Source organism: Mobula birostris, chromosome 2, assembly GCF_030028105.1.
Source record: "Mobula birostris isolate sMobBir1 chromosome 2, sMobBir1.hap1, whole genome shotgun sequence".
Lineage (NCBI taxonomy): Eukaryota > Metazoa > Chordata > Chondrichthyes > Myliobatiformes > Myliobatidae > Mobula > Mobula birostris.
Window position 1 is genome coordinate 246,764,649 of NC_092371.1, and position 7,637 is coordinate 246,772,285.

A 7,637-nucleotide genomic window follows, 5' to 3' on the forward strand; every position below is an offset into this window, starting at 1 on the left:
CCAGAGGCCACAGTTTAAGAATTAGGGGTAGGCCATTTAGAATTGAGTTGAGGAAAAACTTTTTCACCCAGGGAGTTGTGGATATGTGGAATGCTCTGCCTCAGAAGGCAGTGGAGGCCAATTCGCTGGATGCTTTCAAGAAAGAGTTAGATAGAGCTCTTAAAGATAGTGGAGTCAAGGGATATGGGGAGAAGGCAGGAACGGGGTACTGATTGTGGATGATCAGCCATGATCACAGTGATCATGGTGCTGGCTCGAAGGGCCAAATGGCCTACTCCTGCAGCTATTGTCTATTATCTTGGCGTGGCAAGGCTCTGGTCTCGCTCTGGTGGTTGATGGGGATGCAGGCGAGGCTTCAGAAGGAAGGGGAAGGGAACAGTGCAGTCCCCCATGTAACAGAACAGTCCAGCCCACGTCCAAGGCTCTGAGTGTCCAGTCCACGTCCAAGGCTCTGTGTTCCTGTGTTCCAAGACGTAGTCCAGGCGCCGTGTTCCAGCCCTGTCCAAATCTGAGCTTCGTGTCCTCATCTAGTTCCGGTGCTTCGCCCAGCCCGGTGCTGGAGATTCCTCATCCTGTGCTGGTGTACCTCGTCCTGTCCTGTAGCCACATCCTATCCTTACCAAGATCCTAGTCCCGAGTCCTAGCTTAGACCCGGGTTCCGGTTCCGAGTCAAGATCCGGTTTCCGAGTCCCAACCAAGACCCAGGTTCCGGGTTCTTGTCCAGACTCTGGTTCCGGAGTTCCATGTTCCTAGTCCAGGCTCCTTATTCTTAGTTCCACATCCGGGTCCTGTGCTTCTAGCCCAAGTCCAAGCCCAGGCCCTGAATCCTAGTCTTGTCCAGGGCCTGTGTCAATGTCCAGCGTCGTTTCTTCCTGACTCACCTTGCTATTTCGATAAACCTAGTCCTGTTCCTAGTACTTCAGTGTCGGTGTCTTGTATTTGGGTCCGCCATCAATGCCCCCCCCCGTGTAACGTTAGGTCCTTCAGCTTTTTGAGCACCTTCTCCCTTGTAATAGTAACTGCACCCACTTTTCTTCCCTCACACCCTTCAACATCCGCCACACTGCTGGTGTCCTCCACAGTGAGGACAGATGCAAGTACTCATTTAGTTCATCTATCATCTCCTTGCCCCTTGTTATTATTTTTCTGGCCTCATTTTCTAGCCACTCAGTCCCACTTATATTTTTTCCATACTTGAAATAGCTTTTGCTGTCCACTTTGATGTCGCTTGCTAGATTGCTTTCATATTTCATCATTCCTCCTAATGATTCTTTTATTTGCTCTCTGTAGATTTTTTTAGAGACTTCGTAATCCTCTATCTTCCCTCTAATTTTTGCTTTGTTGTATGCCCTCTCTTTTGCTTTTACATTAGCTTTAACTTCCCTTGTCAGTCACAGTTTACTATTTTGCCATTTGAGTATTTCTTTGTTTTTGGATTACATCTATGCTGCACCTTCCTCATTTTTCCCTGAAACTCATGCCATTGCTACTCTGCTATCATCCCTGATGGTATCTCCTTCCAATTTACTTTGGCCAACTCCTCTCTCATACCACTGTAATTTCCCTTACTCCACTGAAATACTGCTACATCAGATTTTACTTTCTCTCTATCAAATTTCAAGTTGAACTCAATCATATTGTGATCATTGGCTCCTAAGGGTTCCTTTACCTTAAGCTTCCAAATTGCATTCGGTTCATTACATAACACCCAATCCAGTATTGCTGATCCCCTAGTGACCTCACAACAAACTGCTCTAAAAAGTGATTTCGTAGGCATTCAGCAAACTCACTCTCTTGAGATCCATTACCAACCTAATTTTCCCTATCGACCTGCATGTTAAAACCTCCCATGATGACCATTACATTGCCCTTTTGACACACCTTTTCTATTTCCCATTGTAATCTGTAGTTCACATCCCAGCTACTGTTTGGAGGTCTCTATATAACTGCCATCAAGGTCCTTTTACCCTTGCAGTTACTTAACTCAACCCACAAGGATTCAACATCTTCCGATTCTATGTCATGTTTTCCTATTGAGTTGATGCCATTCATTACCAGCAGAGCTACGCCACCCCTTCTGCCTGCCTTCCTATCCCTCCCAATGTAACAGGTAACCTTGGACATTCAGCTCCCAACTAAAACCATATTTCAGCCATGGTTCAGTGATGGCCACAACAATCTGATGATCTGTAATAGTTCAATTAAATCATCCACCTTATTTCTTATATTTCATGCATTGAGATATTACACTTTGAGTACTGTATTTGCTACCCTTTTTGATTCTGCATTCCTAATGCACTGATACTCAGCCTGCTGGCTGCAATTTTGTCCTATCATCTGCCTGCCCTTCTTGATGATCTGACTGCACGCAATCTTTGCTTTTTTTTAACCATCCATCCCATCCTGAGCCCCTTCATTCCAGATCCCACACACCCCACCGCCAAATCAGTTTAAACCCTCCCCAACAGCTCTAACATATATGGTGTCATATATGTACTTTGATAATAAATTTACTTTGAATGTTTGAACTTTGAACTTCAGTTGTAACTTTGATGTCATTCTAAATAACTCAGGCATTATTTTTAGTAACTGAATTGCCAGTGTACTGTTTTACACCGAATGGAGCAACACTACAATCTGGTTGTTCACAACAACGACAATGAAGCTCGAACTAACTAATATTGTGCTTATCATCCACTTGTTTACTGTCTCTGAAAGGTTTTGAAGTGATTGAGATGGATCCCAGAGATCCTGTTGAAATGACACTGGATAAGGGTCACTAAATATTGGTGAACAAGTGTGTGCCAGTGATAAAAGCTGTCACTCAACCACTGACCTCAAAATTGAAGCAGTTATCGTTTGGTTCTGCCCAACACAATTTTACCTCAAGTTTAAATTTGTTGTCATTCAACCATGTATACCGCCAAAGGAAATAATGTTCCTCTGGACCAAGGTGCACAACACAATATGGACTGTTTAACTCACTTACATAACACATAAATTAATATTACCACAAATAAATTAACAAGTTAAAAAGTAAACAGTATAACTCTATTAACACACAAAATACTGGGGAGGTGGGGCATTAACGGAAGTTAGAGAAGTCAATGTTCATGCCATCAGGTTGGCTTCTGTAACTTCCGTTAATGCCCCACCTCCCTTTTGTACCCCGTCCATTATTTATTTATTATTATTATTAATTCTTTCTCTCTCTCTCCTTTTTCTCCCTCTGTCCCTGTCACTATACTCCTTGCCCATCCCCTGGGCTTCCCCCCCTCTTTCTTTCTCCCTAGGCCTCCCGTCCCATGATCCTCTCCCTTCTCCAGCCTCGTATCCCTTTTGCCAATCAACTTTCCAGCTCTTAGCTCCATCCCGCCCCCTCCTGTTTTCTCCCATCATTTCGGATCTCCCCCTCCATCTCTCACTTTCAAATCTCTTACTATCTCTTCTTTCAGTTAGTCCTGACGAAGGGTCTCGGCCCGAAACGTCGACTGTACCTCTTCCTATAGATGCTGCCTGGCCTGCTGTATTCCACCAGCATTTTGTGTACGTTGCTTGAAATTCCAGCATCTGCAGATTTCCTCGTGTTTGCAAGTGTAACACCATTGGTGCTTCATACGTGATAAGACCTGGGTGGTGACAGAGAGCTCGGTAGTCACACGGTCTGGGGGAAGAAGCTGTTTCCCACTGTAACAGTTCCTGTCCTAATGCTACAGTACGTTCTGCCTGATGGTAGGGGGTCAAAGAGATTGTTGAATGGAAGTGTGGGATCATTAACAGTCCTAAAGGCCAATGTACACAGCGCTCCTGATCAATATCTGGGATGGGTGGAAGTGAGACGCTGATGATCCTCTTAGCAATCCTCACAATCCTTTATAGTACTTGCAGCCAGGTGCCTTGCAATCCCAGTACCGGCTGGTGATGCAGTGGTCAGGATGCCTCTACTGCCTGTTGTTCGGAATATTTACTGGGATGTGGATCAGTCACAGGGGAACCATAGCTGTTGGCTGGCTGCATAAGGTGTGGGGGGTGGGGGGTGGAGGGGGAATACGAATGCTTGGAAGCTCCCAGCAAACTGAACAGGAGATCATGGAACCAGGGACCCAATGTGCAAGAACTGCCTAGACAAGCACTTGAGTTGCCTTGACATAGAAAGCTACAGGCCAAGGATGGGATGAATATGGATGAATGATCCCTAGTCAATGCAGATGTGATTGGCTGGCCAGCTTGTTTCCATAATAGGACTCAATGAGTTACAGTGCCAGCTGGTGCAGTGGTTTGCAATGAATGTTTTACCAGAAATGAAGGTCATCGGTTAAGAAACATAGAAAACCTATAGCATAACACAGGCCTTCCAAACATGTCCTTACCTTAGAAATTACCTAGAGTTACCCATACTTCTCTACTTTTCTAAGCTCCATGTACTTGTCCAGGAGTCTCTTAAAAGACCCTATTATATCCGCCTCCACCACCGTCGCCGGCAGCCCATTCCACACACTCACCACTCTCTGTGTAAAAAACTTAGCCCTGACATCTCCTCTGTACCTACTTCCAAGCACCTTAAAACTGTGTCCTCTCGTGCTAGCTATTCCAGCCCTGGGAAAAAGCCTCTGACTAGCCACATGATCAATGCCTCTCTTTATCTTATACACCTAAGGGTTGAGTGAAGTTGAGTGAAGTTATCTCCTCTGGTTGAGGAGAAATAATTGTTCCTGAACCTGGTGGTATGAGTCCTGAGGTTCTTGTATCTTTGCCTGATGGCATCAGCAAGAGGAGAGCATGTCCTGGGTGGTGGTGGTCTCTGATGATAGATACGCTGTTTTCCCATGACAGCATTCCGTGTAAACACAGTAGTGTTTCATGTAGATTAGATTATGAGGACACTCAGTCCTCATTTATTGTCATTTAGAAATGCATGCATTAAAAAATGATACAATGTTCCTCCAGTATGATATCACAGAAACACAAGACAGACCAAGACTAAAACTGACAAAAACCACATAATTATGACATATAGTTGCAACAGTGCAAAGCAATACAGTACCGTAATTTGATAAGAGCAGACCATGGGCACGGTAAAAAAAAGTCTCAAAGTCCCGATAGCCCCAACATCTCACGCAGATGGTTGAAGGGAGAAACTCTCCCAGCCATGAGCTTCCAGCGCCGCAATCTTGCCGATGCAGCATCCTGGAAGCACCCGACCACAGTCTGACTCTGAGTCCGTCCGAAAACTTCGAGCCTCTGACCAGCCCTCCGACGCCGAGCACTGAGCACCATCTCTGCCGAGTGCTTCGACCCCGGCCCCTGCCGCTAAGCAACAAGCAAAGCCGAGGATTCGGGGCCTTCTCCTCTGGAGATTTCGGATCGCACAGTAGCAGCAGCAGCGAAGCAGGCATTTCAGAAGTTTCACCAGATGTTCCTCCGTGCTCTCACGTCTGTCTCCATCAAATCAGCCTCCTACTTGACAGATTACAGATATTCATCACCAGAGAGGCCGCACGTGCTGCATCGCGCCGCCCTCTTCTCCTCCTCCTAGATAACAGATTTTTTACTGTTATAGAGCAATGCAATACGGAAAGAGGTCCTTCAGCCCCCTGAGACTGAACTAACAATCCAGCAGCCCCTTTAACACAAATCCTACCCTAACCCATTTTATAAACACAAGAATTTCTGCGGATGCTGGAAATTCAGCGCTAAACGCTCAAAAAGCTGGAACAACTCAGCAGATCAGGTAGCATCTATGGAAATGAAAAAGAAACAGTCAACGTTTCAGGCTGATACCCTTCTTCAGGACTCAAAAAGAAGGCGGTAGATGGGGGAAGGGGGAATTAAGGTGGGGGGACGAAAGAGGAGAAGCTAGAAGGTTAGAGGTGAAATCAGGTGGGGGGAGTGGGGATGAAGAAAGAAGCTGGGAAGTGATAGGTGGGAAAGGCAAAGAGCTGGAGAAGGAGGAATCTGATAGGAGAGGAGAGGGAACCATGGGAGAAAGGGAAGGAGGAAGGACACCAAAGGGAGATGAGGAGCAGAGGTAACACAAAGGCAGCTTCTCAGGCTTTTGTATCTTCTGCCAGATGGAAGAGTGGAGAAGAGAAAATGTCCAAGGTGGCTGGGATCTTTGACTCTGCTGGTTGTTTTACTGAGGCAGCAAGACATATAGAAAGAGTCCATTGGGAGAAGGCTGGTTTTCATGGTGTGCTGAGCCATGTCCACAACTGACTGCAGTTTCTTGTGGTTGCCATATGAAGCTGGTATACATCCAGACAGAATAGATTCATTTAGTGTGCATGCACCTGTACCAGAATCTTCCAATAATATGTCAGTACATGTCTTGGGCACCCGATGTTTCCTGAGAAATTCTGGTTTATGGCTGGGTTACTGTATACATAGTGACAGTGAGGATGGGACGGGACAGTAGTGTGGCAGTTAGTGTAACACTATTACAGGGCTAGTGACCCGGTTTCAATCCCCCCTCCCCCCCGTTGTCTGTGAGGAGTTTGTACTTTCTTACTGTGATTGTGTGGATTTCCTCCAGTTTCCTTCCACACTCCAAGGATTCAGCAGTTAGTTAGTTAATTGGTCACATCGGAGCAATTGCTCAGCCTGGACTCATTGACTGGAAGGGTTTGTTAGCGTGCTGCATAGAGTCAAAGAGATCTACAGCAAGCAAACAGCCCTTCTGCCCCACCTAGTCCACGCAAACTACGACCTGTGCCTGGAGCAAACCGCTCCATACCCCTCCCATCAATGTACTGATCCAAATGTCTCTTAAATGTTGAAATTGACCCCATCCACCATTTACGCTCTCATCACCCTCTGGCTGAAAATGTTCTCCCTCATGTTTGTTGAGAAGGTGGGGGAATGGGACTAAGCTGCCTATCACCTCCCTCATGGTTCCACCTCCTTCTACTACCCATTGTGTTTTCCCCTATTCTTTCTTCACCTTTCCTGCCTATCACCTCCCTGCCTCCCCTCCCCGACCCCTTTATCTTTCCCCTTGCTTGTTTTCCACCTGGAACCTACCAGCCTTCTCCTTCCCACCCTCCCCCCACCTTCTTTATAGGGCTTCTGCCCCTTCCCTCTTCAGTCCTGACGTAGGGTTCCGGCCCGAAACATCGACCGATCTTTTCCACAGATGTTGCCCGACCTGCTGAGTTCCTCCAGCTTGTTGTGGGGGAGTGGGACTAAATGGGAGAATGGATCAGCTCATGATAAAATGATGGAGCAGACTCAATGGGCTGAATGGCCCACTTCTGCTCCTTTATCTTATGATCTTATGTTCCCCTTAAACATTTCACCTTTCAACCTGATTTGATAAGGTACCCCATACAAGACTTATTGAGAAAGTAAGGATCCAAGGGGACATTGATTTGTGGATCCAGAACTGGCTTGCCCACAAAAGGCAAAGAGAGGTTGTAGACAGGTCATATTCTGCATGGAGGTTGGTGACCAGTGGTGTGCGTCAGGGATCTGTTCTGGGACCCCTACTCTTCGTGAATTTTATAAATGACCTGGATGAGGAAGTGGAGGGATGGATTAGTAAGTTTGCTGATGACACAAAGGTTGGGGGTGTTGTGGATAGTGTGGAGAGCTGTCAGAGGTTACAGCGGACATTGATAGAATGCAAAACTGGGCTGAGA